Source organism: Dysidea avara, chromosome 1, assembly GCF_963678975.1.
Source record: "Dysidea avara chromosome 1, odDysAvar1.4, whole genome shotgun sequence".
NCBI classification, from domain to species: domain Eukaryota; kingdom Metazoa; phylum Porifera; class Demospongiae; order Dictyoceratida; family Dysideidae; genus Dysidea; species Dysidea avara.
Window position 1 is genome coordinate 43905708 of NC_089272.1, and position 17672 is coordinate 43923379.

The 17672-nt window shown below is 38.5% G+C and overlaps 1 protein-coding gene and 2 long non-coding RNA genes across 8 annotated transcripts in view; all 3 read left to right on the top strand.

The window, feature by feature from the left end:
* LOC136265473 (uncharacterized) overlaps positions 1-17672 on the top strand; it is an 87864-nt gene that overhangs the window by 64153 nt on the left and 6039 nt on the right. The gene's annotated exons all lie outside the window — the stretch shown is intronic.
* LOC136250542 (uncharacterized) lies at positions 2317-4874 on the top strand. The gene is made up of 3 exons (XR_010698567.1): positions 2317-2685; positions 2740-2970; positions 4413-4874. It is a non-coding gene; the product is annotated as an uncharacterized lncRNA (long non-coding RNA).
* LOC136265528 (uncharacterized) lies at positions 14932-17495 on the top strand. 6 transcript variants are annotated; one of them, XR_010705592.1, is made up of 6 exons: positions 14932-15138; positions 15857-16078; positions 16128-16219; positions 16625-16896; positions 16953-17042; positions 17277-17495. It is a non-coding gene; the product is annotated as an uncharacterized lncRNA (long non-coding RNA). The 6 variants fall into 6 exon arrangements; XR_010705591.1 differs by having other exon boundaries at positions 14944-15138; positions 15857-16759; positions 16808-16896; XR_010705584.1 differs by having other exon boundaries at positions 14955-15138; positions 16128-16896.

Consider the following 17672-nt stretch of genomic DNA (forward strand, 5'->3'; position numbering starts at 1 on the left):
AAATTTCAAGGTAATTTGTTTACATTTCTGGTGCATTTTCTGTATTAGTACATATCACCTGTTACGGTAGTTTGCAGTTAGGCATGTAATATAAGTTTGACACGTGCCACTTTTACTGTCATTGATTTGAAGTTACTATGGAATTTTAAATTGATATGGTTACACTTCAGCTCAAATTACTGTAGAATTTTGCAATAATTTTATTTTCAGTTTGTACTATGCAGTTTAACTGGTAGCTAAAGGTAGAATTATTACATGAATATATCTGCATCCACTGAAAATTCTATCGCACACTTCACAGTTTTTGTTGTCTTGCAGAATATAGAAATTAACCCATGCACCAAACTTTAATCTCGTGATCAATATATCTATATATGTAATAACAAATTGTTACAGCTCAAAAAATGCTACATGCTGTTTGATATAATAGGTTTGCCACAATTTGTAAGTGCTAGTAATGGTTAAACAAACAAATGGGTGGCTTTCCAGACACTCTCTATTGAGCCCCATTGGTAACCATGGCACAAAACAGAAAACAAGCAACCTTTGTATAATTACGTCACTTTGTATTATGAATTACACAGGATCACCATAAAATTAAATAATATTATAGGCTGTTATGTGTCATCTCACAATAAGCAAAAAATCATTTTATTGATGAGCTGGAACAATTTTCTATACACAGCGAACTAGGAAACTCATCTCCCATACATTTTCTACAGTACCTGTTGGAACTTCAGCACACACCTTTCTACTCTTACCAGAGGAGTACCACTATAACCAGGTCAACACATAATTATGTATACGAAACCAATGAAGCTAGCACCCAGTAGCCACTACTGCTACTGGGTCATAGCAGTAGTGGCTAGGATCCATTGTGCCACTACAACTACAATAAAATTTCTGGGATAAATTTATAAAATTCTCACCAGCATACGTATATGTAGCTAACTCAACTCAGATATTTTACTATCAGCAGCCACAAACTATAGGGTGGTCCGTTGAGAGACTATTGACAATGAGTCAATGAAGGGGACTGGACACCATTAGGAGCTATATTGGCTACAAGAAGTATATGTCTATTTAAGGTAGTATTCCCACACACTTTATCATAGAAAAACGACTCTACATAATGTATGAGTTTGACACCACATCAAATGGGGTCGACATTGTGATGTGTGCTTTTGCTTTACATCTGATGCATAATTACTTACATAGAATGCACTTAAAAGATTTTGGTGTAGCTATTTGTCAATTTCCAGTTTGGCTCAGTGGGAATTGCACATGCTGTGTAGCCAAAGCTGATCATACATGCAAAATTCTGTATCGAATTCAGGGGCAGATCCAGGGGGGGTTCAAAGGGTTCCATGGAACCCCCCTTTTGAAAGAAGAGTTTCTCTTACTCGAGATACTCTAATAGAGAAGTCACAGTAGTCTTTTGAGGAGCAGTGTAGCAAGGTATATGTATACAGTTATAAATAAGGAAATGTAGTTGGTGAGGGCATCTATGGTGAGGGGCAGCTATTGTCAGCAGGTAATCACCTTTTTTTTTTTTGATCTTCAACTTACAGCTAGACTGAAGTTGCAATTTAAAGTGGAACCCCCCTTTTAAAAGTTTGGATCCTCCCCTGTAATTATATAATCAACTCCTTCATGTATAATTACAGTAGCTACTACGTGTTTCAGCATGTCTCGGGCACTGAGCCAGATTGCCAGTTGCTCACAGCACTAATCACCTGTGGGCACTGAAACCATCTCTGCCTCTGGATCCAGATTGCACTACTTGTCCTGAACAATTAAATTGATCAAATCTGATAAGTGTGAACCAAAGTGTAACCAAACAAGACTACCAAGCAGGGCTGGCTCTGGCAAAATACAGGCGGGTGGGCCACCACAGTTGAGGGCATAGCAATTGTAGCATATTTTCAAGGGGGTCTGGGGGCAGGCCCCCTCTCCACCAGGTTAAAATCATCACTCAAGCCTGAGATGCAGCAATCTGAAAGCATTTTTAACGTAATTTAGTTGGGTGCTGACAGTTGCATGCTGCTCAACAGAATCTTTGAAGTAAGTCTGAGTGTACTGAAGGGCTGAAATAATATCAAGTAGCAAACTCTTACGTGCAATTGTATGGCTTCTCGTACGTTAGTCTGTGCACTAGAGTTTATAACCATAGATCATTGCCCTCTATTATAATCTATGGTATAGCTACGTATAATATTTAGCTAGCTGTACATAATATGAGGGAAGATACTCTCTTTCTCTTCTAGAGTAAAAGTTGGGTGGGTCGCAAAGAGCAAGAATTTTAACCGATCGATTTTAACCTAAGCGCGCAACTTAATAGTTTTTTTCTGACAAAAGTTGAGGCGTTTGTTATGCTGCGCGGGAACATTAAAAATGGCGACGTTGGCAGGTGCTGGCAGAAAGTTGGAGAGAATCGAAGCGTTCTTCTGTGACATAGAGAAAGAGAAGACTCCGCAAGCAAGTAGTGAAATAAAAGAATGCCAGTGAAGCGGCCGTCTCGACTCGAGGGGTTCTGGACTCAAGTCACTACTCGCACATCACCCGCCTACCTTAACAGCTATAATTCCATATGGGTATGTGAAAAGGAATAGTATTATTGCCACTGCTTCTAATGTGAGGAAACAAACAAGCTCTTCTTACTACAACTCGGTGCAGGAAAACAAGGTAGGCATCATTTAGAGTCGCCTAGTCTAGTACACAAATATTTATTATATCCAGGTTATCAAAATCGCACTCATCAATAGAGTAGTATGTCTGGAGATAAATATAGTGTTACTCGTCAGCAGAATGTATCACCAGATATATTAAGAAAATGGTAGCTTTGCCAAGATGGTGAACATCATTAAGACTATAGCACCTGTTGAAAAAGTCCATCAGACCTAAGGATGCCAACCTACAATTGAGTTTGAGCTGTTGCTGAATGTCGTTGATGTGTCACCTGGTCTGTAGGTGAGGTTCTCTTTTGTGATTACAAGTCTTGTTTGTAATTATGTGTTTATTTGTTTGTAGTATGTGTTTATTCTGTGGTGCATCATTAAACAAGGCCACAAACAGACATCCTGTTCAAAATATGTGTAACCTTATATCCTACATTGCTCATATCTTGCCTACAGTTATTGTGCTAAGTAGTACCTTGAGTAGTATGTATGCATTCCCAGGTGCATTTGGATTGAACATAATACCACACAGTACTTTACCATTATTTGTAACTTGATTTTAGAAAGCAGATCCAAATTATACACCAGGAGAAATTGAACAACCACCTCTAGTGGGTAGCTACACTATCAAACTATCCGGCGATTTTGATGCTCAAAACTGGTTTCTTGAGGTTATGTTTTCTGGGTGCCCTGTCAGGCTCTAGTCACATTTTCTGGCTTTGACACGAGGACCTCGCTTCATGAGAATCAGTGGTGGATGGCCTTCAACAGCCAGCCAAAGATTTGGTATTGATTCTGCTGTATTTCAGCCACTTAAGGAGCTAGTTTTCAAGAATAGCTGCCAACCTGTTACTAATAGGCCTAATGTATTTTGTGGAGTGGACTCACACTAAGTTAGAAACAGCTTCTTAACAATTATCCAGGAATTTTCTAGTTCTTGTACCACTGTAGACACTAATGTCAAGCTAAAACTACTGAAGCTGCTCTTCCTACAAAGTCACAAATATCGCACGTGCACTAATTTATTAGAATATTTACAAGACGTTATAATAGTGCGTAAATAGTTAGATATAGGCTACACATAGCCTTTTCTACACAGTCTATATAGTGACAACATATTTTTAGATGTAAACTAGCTTAGCGGGCAGCATTAAGCGGATAGCGCAATACTAACAACATCGCTAAGTATTTACTTCTGGTCATTCACAGTAGCCTATCCACTAGTACTAAGCAGTAAAGCAGCAAAGGAATTAATCCTACGCAACTACAATAGCCTCCACCACTGTTAGTATGCACAAGTACACATGTTTTGTAAACATTCTATTAAATTAGTGCATTCGCGAACTCTGTAACTTTGTAGGAAGAGCAGCTTCAACAGTTTTAGCTTGATAATGGTGTTTCCAGTGGTACAGGAGCTAGATAATGCCTGGATAACTGTTAAGAAGCTGTTTAGTTCAGTGCATGAGTCCAGTCTGCGAGTCCAGTCTGCGAAATACATTAGGTCCTACTATTAATGTGTTTTCTATGCATAGTATTAATGTATTCAGTTTTTCATATTTGTTGGCCCTGACCACAAACATTTTTCGTATGGTTACACTGGATCTGTTTTCAGTAATCTTGCATCGTCCAACTTTCTTAAATGTCCAAGAAAAATAGTTATATTGTAGTGTAGGTTGCATTTTTTTTGTTAATGTGTATTATACCGTGCATTCATTTACATTATACAATTTGCAGAAACTTCAATAAAGTGGAGCAGCTGTAATATGCCGAACTTAAGGGCAAGGTGGAAATAGCTATCAATCAAGAAGATATTAAGTGACATCGATACACCAAGAGAGCAGAGAGACATCTAGCAAGGAGTGACACGATGAGCTAATGAAAGTTAAAACTCAAGCTTAAGGAGTAAACATGCTGATATAATGATAAAGATGGTAGTCAATTAAACAGGTTCAGCCCAGGTGATCACACGTTGTCCCAAGCAAAAGAAATTTCGTGATGGGTCACAAAATCTGATATATGGTACTGTACTATGTGATCGACTAACTTGTAGCTATACTATACCCTTGTAACTGTGTACATGTATATAATGTAATACCATGTAGATATTATTGTTTACAGTTTTTACCACATGTATAAGTTTCATTGATACTGTACAAGAAATGTATTTGAAATTTCATTAATACTGTATAGAAGAAATCTGTTGGAAATGTCATAGATATTGTATAAGGGAAATCTATAGGAAATTCCATAGATATTGTATAGAGGAAATGTATTGGAAATTTCATAAATACCTTATAGAAGAAATGTGTAGGAAATTTCATATGTCCAGTGCAGGAAATCTGCAGGAAATTGTGCCCTATCATGTAGTAGGAAATGTACAGGAAATTTGCAAATTTCCAGTACATTTCCATCTCCCGGATATGTGCTGGAAATGTCACCTGTCCTGTAAATTTCCTGCACATATCCTGCTACAGGAAATGCCACATTTTTTCCTGTGTGGGCTGTGTGTGCTTAGCACATGCAGTTGAGTATCACATATAAAAGTACATAATCTAAATATCACATCAGATCAATAAAAAGTAGTATACATGACTATGACCTCCATTGTAGTCCACATAGTTGGCCGGACCACTCAAAATCTCTTGGCTCCGACCCAGGGTGCTATAGTTGCATTTGTAGGAAATCTTTTCATGGCTGATTGTTTGTTCTATAGGCCAAGGTACGTAGGAGTGAATTTCTTTCAGCAATTTATTGTTGACATTTCTGTATAAAGCTGTTTCTAAAGAAATTACTAAATATCTAGTGTTTTCAGAGGTGTAAAATTCAGGTGTGCACCTGATGGATGGAATAATGTCCATCAATAGTGAAGTGAACTACAGTGGTAGGAAACCTTAGACCATCCTAAGTGGTATTCCCACCTGTTTCTGTTCCTGGCTGAGCACAAAATTGGATGAGGGAGCTATATGATTATTAATCATACAAGGTTTTGGGAAAGCCTTGCAGGCCTAGCCTTTTGGTGTCACCCCTTCCTCTTTGGATAAATCAAATAATAAATAAATACAAAAGTTAAGATACTATATTTGGCACTCATTCTATTCAAACCACAAAGCCTCAGATTCTATTCATGCATTCAGGTATAAAATGCTACACTGGCACAGTTTCCACACTTATAACTCATTTACATTAAACAAACCTGCACGGCCTCTAACAGCAACTACCTGTTTATGTGATGTAATTACACATGTGCAGTACCAATAATGGCTTGTCCAATAACTGATGCTGGTGGGGACCAGAAACAAGATTACAACTTGGACTGGCCTTATCAATTGCAAGCATGTTATAGCCAAACGTTTAAGTACTAAATACAACTAATCACTACTAGTTCTTGTTAGTCAACAATCATTTTAGTTGCTTCACATAGTCTTCTAAGTTCTTGGTTAGCTAGGTGCTCACTGATTAGTCATGACAAAATTTCCTGCAAACGTAACACATTCTAATGCAATAACAGTTAATTCTATGATTCTTCTACTACAAATGGTATAAAGTTGTTTGCAAAAGTGACAAATTCTATGTAATAAAATGCTTTTAACAATAGATATGCGTTAGCTTACATTACTTTGTGATTAACAAATCTTCGTGTTTAGTGCAAATACGTAGGCATAGTCACAGATATTTTTTTCCATGCATAGATACGTAGCTAGCTAAGTATTTCAATGATATTTTCAGTTTGGCATTGTAAAGAAGTCCCAAAAATTCAACTAACCACCCATGCAGTTTTTTTTCTAATCATATTCATTAGTTACTTGTACACTATAAAGGTCTTGCATTGTGCCAATAATGCTTAATAACTGTTACTAGTCACACAAGTTTCTCAAGGGACTGAATGAGATGAATGCTCTTGGTTTGTCTGTGAGCTACCAACAACAAGCTGGTATCACTGTCAGACATTAGGATGAGGTTGGAAACAAATATTGAAAACTACAGGTTTAATACAGACAAGCACATTATTAATTTTCAATTAATGATTGAAAATGATGGTAGCCTTCATCCTCTCCTCTCAAGCATGGCTAGCTAGCAACAGTTGTTAAGCATTTTACAATGCATGTACATTTCATACATAACCTCTCTAATAGCTTTTACAGTATTTGCTCACAAAATAGACACCATAATAAACATGTTAAAATTAATTTGTATTTACAAATTATTCATTACAAATAATGTTCTGTTTGTACAGTTCAGCCTTCCAGAAGCAAGTCAATTGTTTTACCTACCATTTATATGTCAGGTTTGATAATGTGTACAAATTATGTTGCAGTAGCTGCTGTCTTACAAGCTAAGTACTACGTACATTAACTGTGCAAATTAATGTTATGCCAAATGTAATAGGTGTGTAGTGTGTTTGTGTGTGAAGTTGTGAACCACCTAGTAGCATACATACTTCTATTCTATTAGTGATGGTCATACCATAACTACAATACATTATATCAAGATACACGATAGTGTGTCGTGCGGCCCAAGAAGCCGGCGCGCCACACCGTGAGTATATTAACAGGAAGAAAGAAAACGCAATTTTCACACCTATGTAGCTCTGTGATCCCTTATCCGATTGGAACCAAATTTGCTACAGACGTGCCGGCCAGTTATGGGAGTCTACATACCAAATTTGAAGAAAATTGGTCCAGCCATTTTCAAGATACGAGCGAACAAAATTTCTTTTTAATTTCTTCGATTTTTTCTTCTTCATCTTCTTCATTTCGCACACTTCGCAAAATCCACTATAAAACACAAATGCGTACTCGGATAGGGCTGATATTTGGCACACTTGAAGGTCTCATTAAGGCGGATCTCAGTACAAACTTTGGTATGAATCCGATGAACATTCACGGAGTTATGACCGATAATGTGCGTAAAACAAGGTCGAAGGCCTGTCACGCCTACAGGGTAAACCCCTTGGAGGAATGAGTTGAAAATGTATATGTAGATGGAGTAACCACCGTAGGAGTGCTTTTTTGTGGTTTGAAAGGAATTGAGATAAAGACCATGGAGATATGACACAAAGCCCAACCTGTGTCAAAATTACGCGATCGATTTTTAGGAATAAGAAAACTATTAGTTTTCACATCTACCAGGCAAACCGCTTAGAGCAATGAGCTGAAAATCAGTATGTAGCTGGAATAATCATCATAGAAAGTCCTTGCAGTAGTACAGAAGAATCGGATTACAAACCACTGAGTTATGATTCGAAAGGCAACTACGTGTAGCAAATGCGAGATCGAGATACTCTAATAGAACAGTCACCCTAATAGAGCATTCAGCTACGTTTATAACTTACTCCATTATAGAATTATATTACATTGCAAGATATTCTGTACGGAATTCAGCTACAAACAGTTAATCTGATAGACAATTCAGCTACATGTAAGTCACCCTGTAGAGAGTTCATCTAGAAACAAGTCACCCTGTATCAGCTAGAAGAAGTCACCTTTTAGAGAGTTCAGCTACAAAGAAACCATCATGTAGAGAGTTCAGCTGCAAACAAATCACCCTGTAGAGAGTTCAGCTACGAACAGATCACCCTGTAGAGAGTTCAGTTACAAAGAAACCACCATGTAGAGAGTTCAGCTGCAAACAAATCACCCTGTAGAGAAGATCAGCTAGAAGAAATCACCTTGTAGAGAGTTCAGCTACAAAAAAATCAATCACTCTGTAGAGAGTTCAGCTAGAATAAGTCACCTTGTAGAAAATTCAGCTGCAAATAAATCACCCTGTAGAGAATTCAGCTACAAACAAATCACCCTGTAGAAAGATCAGCTAGAAGATGTTACCTTGTAGAGAGTTCAGCTACAAACAAATCCCCTGTAGAGAGTTCAGCTAGAAACTAGTAACCCTGTAGAGAGATCAGCTTGAAACAAGTCACCCTGTAGAGAGTTCAGCTAGAAGAAGTCACATTGTAGAGAGTTCAGCTACAAAGAAACTACCATGTAGAGAGTTTAGCTGCAAACAAATCACCCTGTAGAGAACTCAGCTACAAACAAATCGCCCTGTAGAAAGATCAGCTAGAAGAAGTTACCTTGTAGGGAGTTCAGCTACAAACAAATCACCCTGTAGAGAGTTCAGCTACAAACAAATCATCATTATAGAGAGTTCCGCTATGAACAGATCACACTGTAGAGAGTTCAGTTAGAAACAAGTCATCTTGTAGAGAGATCAGCTAGAAGAAGTCACATTGTAGAGAGTTCAGCTACAAAGAAACTACCATGTAGAGAGTTTAGCTGCAAACAAATCACCCTGTAGAGAATTCAGCTACAAACAAATCTCCCTGTAGAGAGACCAGCTAGAAACAAGTCACCCTGTAGACAGATCAGCTAGAAGAAGTTACCTTGTAGAGAGTTCAGCTGCAAACAAATCACTCTGTAGAGAATTCAACTACAGACAGATAACCCTGCAGAGAGTTCAGCTAGAGTCAAGTCACCCTGTAGAGAGAATCCTGTAAAGGGTTCATCTACATACAAGCAAATCACCCTGTAGAGAGTTCAGCTACATTTCAAGTCACCCAGTAGAGAGATCAGCTGCAAATTATCCTGTGGGGATTAATTGACATGTAATAAATATCTAATCCAAAACAGCCAAGCTGTAAAAAAAGTGTGCGGCCCTCAGAAAGGCTATGGTGAAAAAAGATGTGAAATCCAAGGTGGCGGCCAAGAAATGGCTGTGATGGTAGGTTAATGGTAAAAAATTTAATAAAGACAATTCAGGTGAATTTTTGTGCCGCTTCACAAAATTTACCTAAATTGTCATTATTAAAATTTTTACCATTAACCTACCATCACAGCCATTTCTTGGCCGCCACCTTGGATTTCACATCTTTTTTCACCATAGCCTTTCTGAGGGCCGCACACTTTTTTTACAGCTTGGCTGATTTGGATTAGATTTCATTTCTTTTTGTATTTGTATACCAGCTTTGGGACTTTGTTAACCTACGTTTTTTTCTTTACTACAGGAAGAAGAAAAGATGAAGTAGATGTACTTTAAATATTTTATCAGTAAATGTACAAATTATATATACTGTATAATACATATTTGACCGCATTTGCGAAAAGGGGTCTTCCACACACATCCAATTTGACAACTTTGACAATTGATAACTTCAGATTGGAAAGAGCTATTGCCTTGATATTTGGGCAGTGGTGAGCACCACTATAGCTGAATACATGGTGAAATTTTCAGGTTAATATGTTACTTGAACACTGAGTTATGGTCTCCAACGTTTACGGAATTGGATGTGTGTGGAAGACCCCTTTTCGCAAATCCGGTCACATATATTGATTACAGAAATCTCCATGGTGGTTTCTTTGTAACTGAACACTCTACAAGGTGACTTCTTCTAATTGCTCTCTCTACAGGGTGAATTGTTTGTAGCTGAATGATCTACAAGGTAACTTCTTCTAGCTGATCTCTCTACAGGGTGATGTGTTTGTAGCTGAATTTTGTATAGGTGATTTGTTTGCAGCTGAGCTCTTTACAGAATGGTTTCTTTGTAGCTGAACTCTCTAAAAGGTAACTTCTTCTAACTGATTTGTTTCTGGCAGAATTTTCTACAGGGTGATTTCTTTGCAGCTGAACTCTCTACATGGTGGTTTCTTTGTAGCTGAACTCTCTACAAGGTAATTTCTTCTAGCTGATCTCTCTACAGGGAGATTTGTTCATAGTTGAATTCTGTACAGGTGATTTGTTTGCAGCTGAGCTCTTTACAAAATGGTTTCTTTGTAGCTGAACTTTCTCCAAGGTAACTTCTTCTAACTGATCTTTCTACAGGGTGATTTGTTTGTAACTGAACTATCTACAAGGTAATTTCTTCTTGCTGATCTCTCTACAGGGTGATTTGTTTGTAGCTGAATTCTGTACAAGTGATTTGTTTGCAGCTGAGCTCTTTACAGAATGGTTTCTTTGTAGCTGAACTCTCTACAGGGTGATTTCTTTGTAGCTGAAATCCCTACAAGGTAACTTCTTCTAGCTGATCTCTCTACAGGGTGATTTGTTTGTAGCTGAACTCTCTACAGGTGATTTGTTTGTAGCTGAACTCTCTACAAGGCGATACTACTAGGTGATCTCTCTACAGGATTCCTTGTTTCTAACTGAACTCTCAACAGGATGATCTGTTCATAGCTGAACTTTCTATTGGGTGATTTGTTTGCAGCTGAACTCTCTAAATGGTGGTTTCTTTGTAGCTGAACTCTCTACAATGTGACTTCTTCTAGCTGAACTCTCTACAAGGTGACTTGTTTCTAGCTGATCTCTCTACAGGGTGACTTGTTTCTAGCTGAACTCTCTACAGGTGATTTGTTTGTAGCTGAACTCTCTACATGGTGGTTTCGTTGTAGCTGAACTCTCTACAAGGTAACTTCTTCTAGCTGATCTTTTTACACTGCATATTTGTTTGTAGCTGAGTTCTCTACAGGGTGATTTGTTTGCAGCTGAACTCTCTACATGGGAGTTTCATTGTAGCTGAACTCTCTACAATGTGACTTCTTCTAGCTGAACTCTCTACAGGGTGACTTGTTTCTAGCTGAACTCTCTACAGGTGATTTGTTTGCAGCTGAACTTTCTACATGGTGGTTTCTTTGTAGCTGAACTCTCTACAAGGTAACTTCTTCTAGCTGATCTTTCTACAGGGTGATTTGTTTGTAGCTGAATTCTCTACAGGGTGATTTATTTGCAGCTTAACTCTCTACAAGGTGACTTCTTCTAGCTGAACTCTCTACAGAGTGATTGATTTTTTTTGCAGCTGAACTCTCTACATGGTGGTTTCTTTGTAACTTAACTCTCTACAGGGTGATTTGTTTGTAGCTGAACTCTCTACAGGGTGATCTGTTCATAGCTGAACTCCCTATAAGGTAACTTCTTCTAGCTAATCTTTCTACAGGGCGATTTGTTTGTAGCTGAGTTCTCTACAGGGTGATTTGTTTGCAGCTGAACTCTACATGGTAGTTTCTTTGTAGCTCTACAATGTGACTTCTTCTAGCTGAACTCTCTACAAGGTGACTTGTTTCTAGCTGATCTCTCTACAGGGTGACTTGTTTCTAGCTGAACTCTCTACAGGTGATTTGTTTGCAGCTGAACTCTCTACATGGTTTATTTCTTTGTAACTGAACTCCCTGCAAGGTGACTTCTTCTAGCTGATCTCTCTACAGGGAGATTTGTTTGTAGCTTAACTCTCTACAGGTGATTTGTTTGCAGCTGAACTCTCATGATGGTTTCTTTGTAGCTGAACTCTCTACAAGATAATTTCTTCTAGCTGATCTCTCTACAGGCCGATTTGTTTGTAGCTGAACTCTCTACATGATGGTTTCTTTGTAGCTGAACTCTCTACAAGGTGATTTCTTCTATAGCTGATCTTTCTACAGGGTGATTTGTTTGTAGTTGAACTCTCTAGACTACATGATAGATTCTTTGTAGCTGAACTCTCTACAAGGTGATTTCTTCTATAGCTGATCTTTCTACAGGGTGATTTGTTTGTACCTGAACTATCTACATGATGGTTTCTTTGTAGCTGAACTCTCTACAAGGTAACTTCTTCTAGCTGATCTCTATACAGGACAATTTGTTTGTACCTGAACTCTCACATGATTGTTTCTTTGAAGCTGAACTCTCTACAAGGTGATTTCTTCTAGCTGATCTTTCTACAGGGTGATTTGTTTGTAGCAGAACTCTCTACAAGGAAACTTCTTCTAGCTGATCTCTCTACAGGCCGATTTGTTCGTAGCTGAACTCTCTACATGATGGTTTCTTTGTAGCTGAACTCTCTACAAGGTGATTTCTTCTATAGCTGATCTTTCTACAGGGTGATTTGTTTGTAGTTGAACTCTCTAGACTACATGATAGATTCTTTGTAGCTGAACTCTCTACAAGGTGATTTCTTCTATAGCTGATCTTTCTACAGGGTGATTTGTTTGTACCTGAACTATCTACATGATGGTTTCTTTGTAGCTGAACTCTCTACAAGGTAACTTCTTCTAGCTGATCTCTATACAGGACAATTTGTTTGTACCTGAACTCTCACATGATTGTTTCTTTGAAGCTGAACTCTCTACAAGGTGATTTCTTCTAGCTGATCTTTCTACAGGGTGATTTGTTTGTAGCAGAACTCTCTACAAGGAAACTTCTTCTAGCTGATCTCTCTACAGGCCGATTTGTTTGTAGCTGAACTCTCTACATGATGGTTTCTTTGTAGCTGAACTCTCTACAAGGTGATTTCTTCTATAGCTGATCTTTCTACAGGGTGATTTGTTTGTAGTTGAACTCTCTAGACTACATGATAGATTCTTTGTAGCTGAACTCTCTACAAGGTGATTTCTTCTATAGCTGATCTTTCTACAGGGTGATTTGTTTGTACCTGAACTATCTACATGATGGTTTCTTTGTAGCTGAACTCTCTACAAGGTAACTTCTTCTAGCTGATCTCTATACAGGACAATTTGTTTGTACCTGAACTCTCACATGATTGTTTCTTTGAAGCTGAACTCTCTACAAGGTGATTTCTTCTAGCTGATCTTTCTACAGGGTGATTTGTTTGTAGCAGAACTCTCTACAAGGAAACTTCTTCTAGCTGATCTCTCTACAGGGAGATTTGTTTGTAGCTGAACTCTCTATACATGATTTGTTTGCAGCTGAATTCTCTACATGATGGTTTCTTTGTAGCTGAACTCTCTACAAGGTAACTTCTTCTAGCTGATCTCTTTACAGGGTGAATTGTTTGTAGCTGAACGATCTACAAGGTAACTTCTTCTTACTTATCTCTCTACAGGGTGATTTGTTTGTAGCTGAACTTTCTACAAGGAAACCTCTTTTAACTGAGCTCTGTACAGGGTGAATTGTTTGTAGCTGAACTATCTACAAGGTAACTTCTTCTAGCTGATCTCTCTACAGGATGATTTGTTTGTAGCTGAACTATCTACAAGGTAACTTCTTCTAGCTGATCTCTCTACAGGGTGATTTGTTTGTAGCTGAATTCTGTATAGGTGATTTGTTTGCAGCTGAGCTCTTTACAGAATGGTTTCTTTGTAGCTGAACTCTCTACAAGGTAACTTCTTCTAGCTGATGTATCTACAGGGTCACTAGTTTGTAGCTGAATTCTCTACATGGTGGTTTCTTTGTAACTAAACTATCTACAAGGTGACATCTTCTAGCTGATCTTTCAACAGGGTGATTTGTTTGTAACTGAACTCTCTACAAGAAAACTTCTTCTAACTGATGTCTGAACAGGGTGAATTGTTTGTAGCTGAACTCTCTACAGGGTGATTTGTTTGTAGCTGATCTCTATACAGGTTACTTATTTCTAACTGATCTCTTGAATTCTGTTCAGGGTGACTGCTCTATTAGGATGACTGCTCTATTAGAGTATCTCGATCTCGCACTTGCTACACCAAGTTGGATTTCGTGTTATAACTCCGTGGCTTTAAGTCTGATTCTTCTACACCATTGAAGAGCCTTTCTAAGATGATAACTCCATCTGTACAGCGAGTTTCAAAGCATTACCCCAAGTGGTTTATCTGGTAGGCGTGGCAAGCATAATAATAATAATAATAATAAAATAAAATAAATTAAAAATTAGCTAATCTCGATTGCGTAATTGTTACACACTGTTGATTTTTTTGCTGTATCTTCCTGGTTTTTAGCTCGATTTCTTTCAAACCACAAAAGGTTTGAGGTTCAATAGTTAACCTATTCACCCACCGATTTTCAGCTTTTTCCCATACGCGGTTTACCCTGTAGGCGTGACAACATATTGGTGTTATTTTTCGTGCATAATCGCTCATAACTCTTTGCCTGTTTATGGTATTCCAGCCAACGTTGGTACCGAGATGCGCCTTTATACCCCCCCCCTTCTGTGTGCCAAATTTCAAGGCAATCGGATAACGCGTTCGCGTTTTATAGCAGTTTTTGTAAGTGTGCGAAAAGAGGAAGAAAAATAAGAAGAAGATGAAGAAGAAGAAGAAAAAAAAACGAAGAAACTAAGCCAATTTTTGAAGTCGCATATCTCAGGAATGCCTGAAGCGATTTCGCTCAAATTTGGAATGTGGAGTGCTGAAGGTGGAGGGAATCTACACAGCAAAATTTGTCTTGTTTCATCAAGGCAGCACAGAGCTACGGAGGTGCGAATATTGCGTTTTCTTTCTTCCTGTCAATATACTCACGGGGTTGCGCGCCGGCTTCTTGGGGGGATTGACTAAGTTCACCCAATCCCATGTCACTCACGTGACTAGTATTATGTAACCACAGTCGATTGCGGGTGAATCACGAGGTGACGTAACACGTACCTTACAACTCTTATTAGAGCGCTTTTACGATGATGCGGACTTGCAGGATGCTTGTAAGAGAAGAACAGCGGTTTCTTTGTTGGGACTAGACCAAGTTTCACTGGGGTTAGCTACTGAACAAAGAAACTAGAGTACTATAAATGGTAAGTAGGAATGTATTACATTATACTGGTAGCTAGCTCCATAGTAAGGCTACAGTCCACTAATACTTCCACTGTGGCCAAATAACTGGACTGCTTACAAAGCTGCCGTAGTTCTTTTTCCAAGTCAGTACAGAGGCCAAACAGAAGTTGTCAGGCTATGGTGCATGGCTGTTAAATACTCATTCTGTATTCTGTTAGTGCTGCTGTTGGGTATGCCCTAGTTGTTGCATGCTGCCTAGAATTTACTTGATTGACACAATAACAATATACTCCAACATACTGGGCAAGGCAATGTTTCTCATCATCTACCAGGCTGTGTTCCCTTTATCAACTGTCCCTTGTCATCCTTGGCAGTATTTAGGTCGTTGTGGAACTTCAGGCCTGGCCACTATTTGTGACACTTGGACAGTCTTGCCTGAGTAGCCCAGTGATAGTTTGCTGGGCAATATGGCTGCCAGAAGTGTGCGTATGTCTTCGGTTGTGTCCGGTCGTATTTTTCTTCAGTAGGAAACTATTACATTGTTCAAGTGTACCCAGCTGTTTAAGTGGGGATCAGCTGCCAGTTAACACCAGATCCCCATTAGATTAACCCAGGTCCTGACTTTAATTACTATAACTGGTTGTACTGATTTTTACTGGGGAAGAAATTCCCCAGGTATATATATATATATATATATATGGATGTACATAGTACATGTTACATGATATCTGATAACAGGCCTAGGTACTGCATGATACATGACGGAACCATTTCTTGATGAGAGCACTGAGATTATTTGCAAGAAATCAGTTTTCGTCATTGGAATGTCTGCCTGGATTTGGTGGTTGGGCCAAAAAAACTTCTGTTGAAGGTATTGCTAGTACACCGCAATTATCTACTGGTGTTGTAGCTGTTTCTTCTGATTCTTTTACTATGATAAGTAAAACTGTGGACACTGAGGTGAACTATAAGTAGCTACCCCTCAATGGCATCATTCATTGATCCATAGTTGCTGCCATGGAAGGCTTCCCTACAGGAGAGCTCTGAAAATTGTCCTTTATATCAATAGGATCTCGGTGGGTTGAACAATGTACTATTAAGGTAAGAGCTAGCTACTTAAATGCAGTGGAACCTCTTAAGTAAAGGACACTTGGGGACCATGCTTGCTTGTTCTCTGTATGGAGGAGTCCTATGCAGGAAGGTTGACGTTATTTTAACTTGCAAAATTATTTTAGCAATTCTTTTAGCTAATATTCTGAAGGCTGCAACACACAACTTAGCAAGGAAGTGTACACACTACATTACATTAGACACAAGTATGGCTTAGACAGCAACTAGCTAGCTTTACAGTAGACTGCATGATAACATAATGTAACTACTTAGTTTCTTACATACCTATTTATTCATAATCACCGTAAATGTTCCACAACACTCCTCCCAATTTGTACTGACTTAAAGACATAAGAGTATTGTAATAATTGGTGCAGTGCATGTTGTCTCTAATAGTGTGGAGGATTGACTTTAAGGAACTGCAATTAAATCAATATGTTTAGAGGTAAAGGCATGTATTCAGTGCACAGCAGGGGTACTCATAGATTGTCCATTACTTGTTATATAGAGGTGTACAAAGGTTACCAAATGGTAGGGGCCCATGATGTAGTGTCCGTAATTAGGAAATGTCCATTTCAGCGAATGTCCATTAATCGAGAATCTACTGCTGCTAGATTTGTATACAACCAATTGGTAAAAGTTGCTAGCTGGTTCTTCCTGCTTCACAGGTAAGGTACATACACATACACTGTATATCATCCTGATATGATGTGGATAATTTTAGGTCGTAAACAACAAGGCATAGGTGTTCTCAACCAGGTGTTTTAACAGGTGTTGATTCACTGAAGTTACTGCTGATGGTGCATATTGACAGGTAAGGTTAGGTCTTGCAACAAAACTGTTTCTAAAGGGGAATTCTTTAGCATTACTTTACTAACTGCACTACAGCCAACTAACCTTATCGTATTTAGTGGAATTGCAATTATTGGGCACTAATTAAGTTGTCCGGGTGCCTATGTATGCAACTTATGGGACCAAATTATATAACCTTATTAATAGGGGTGCTACAGAGAATTGGTTTGAAATGTTATGATAACTATTCATGTAGGAGGCATCTGATGACCTCATCACCAGCCATGCTTACAAGGTTATCATGAGCTCTTAAAGACCAAGCCATCCTACACTGTATTATTGGAATGTGACAATGAATGGCAAAGTAGCCAAAGGCTATGGAGACAAGAGAAGGCAGCTAGAAAGAAAAACATCGGTCATACTTGTTTAGTGTTGTACAGTCATTATGTTCAATAATATCTGAAGAATAAGAGAAGCCGAGAAATAAAGAATAATGACACAGCTTGTCTAGACAGCATCCTAACATTCAACTATACATGAATTGAGACCTTCCATATGCAGAATAACTCTACTGTACAACATGGTATGCATAAAATCTTTTGATCTTTGGGTCTTTAAAATCACTAAGAGACCTCTGGAGAGTTCACTCAGA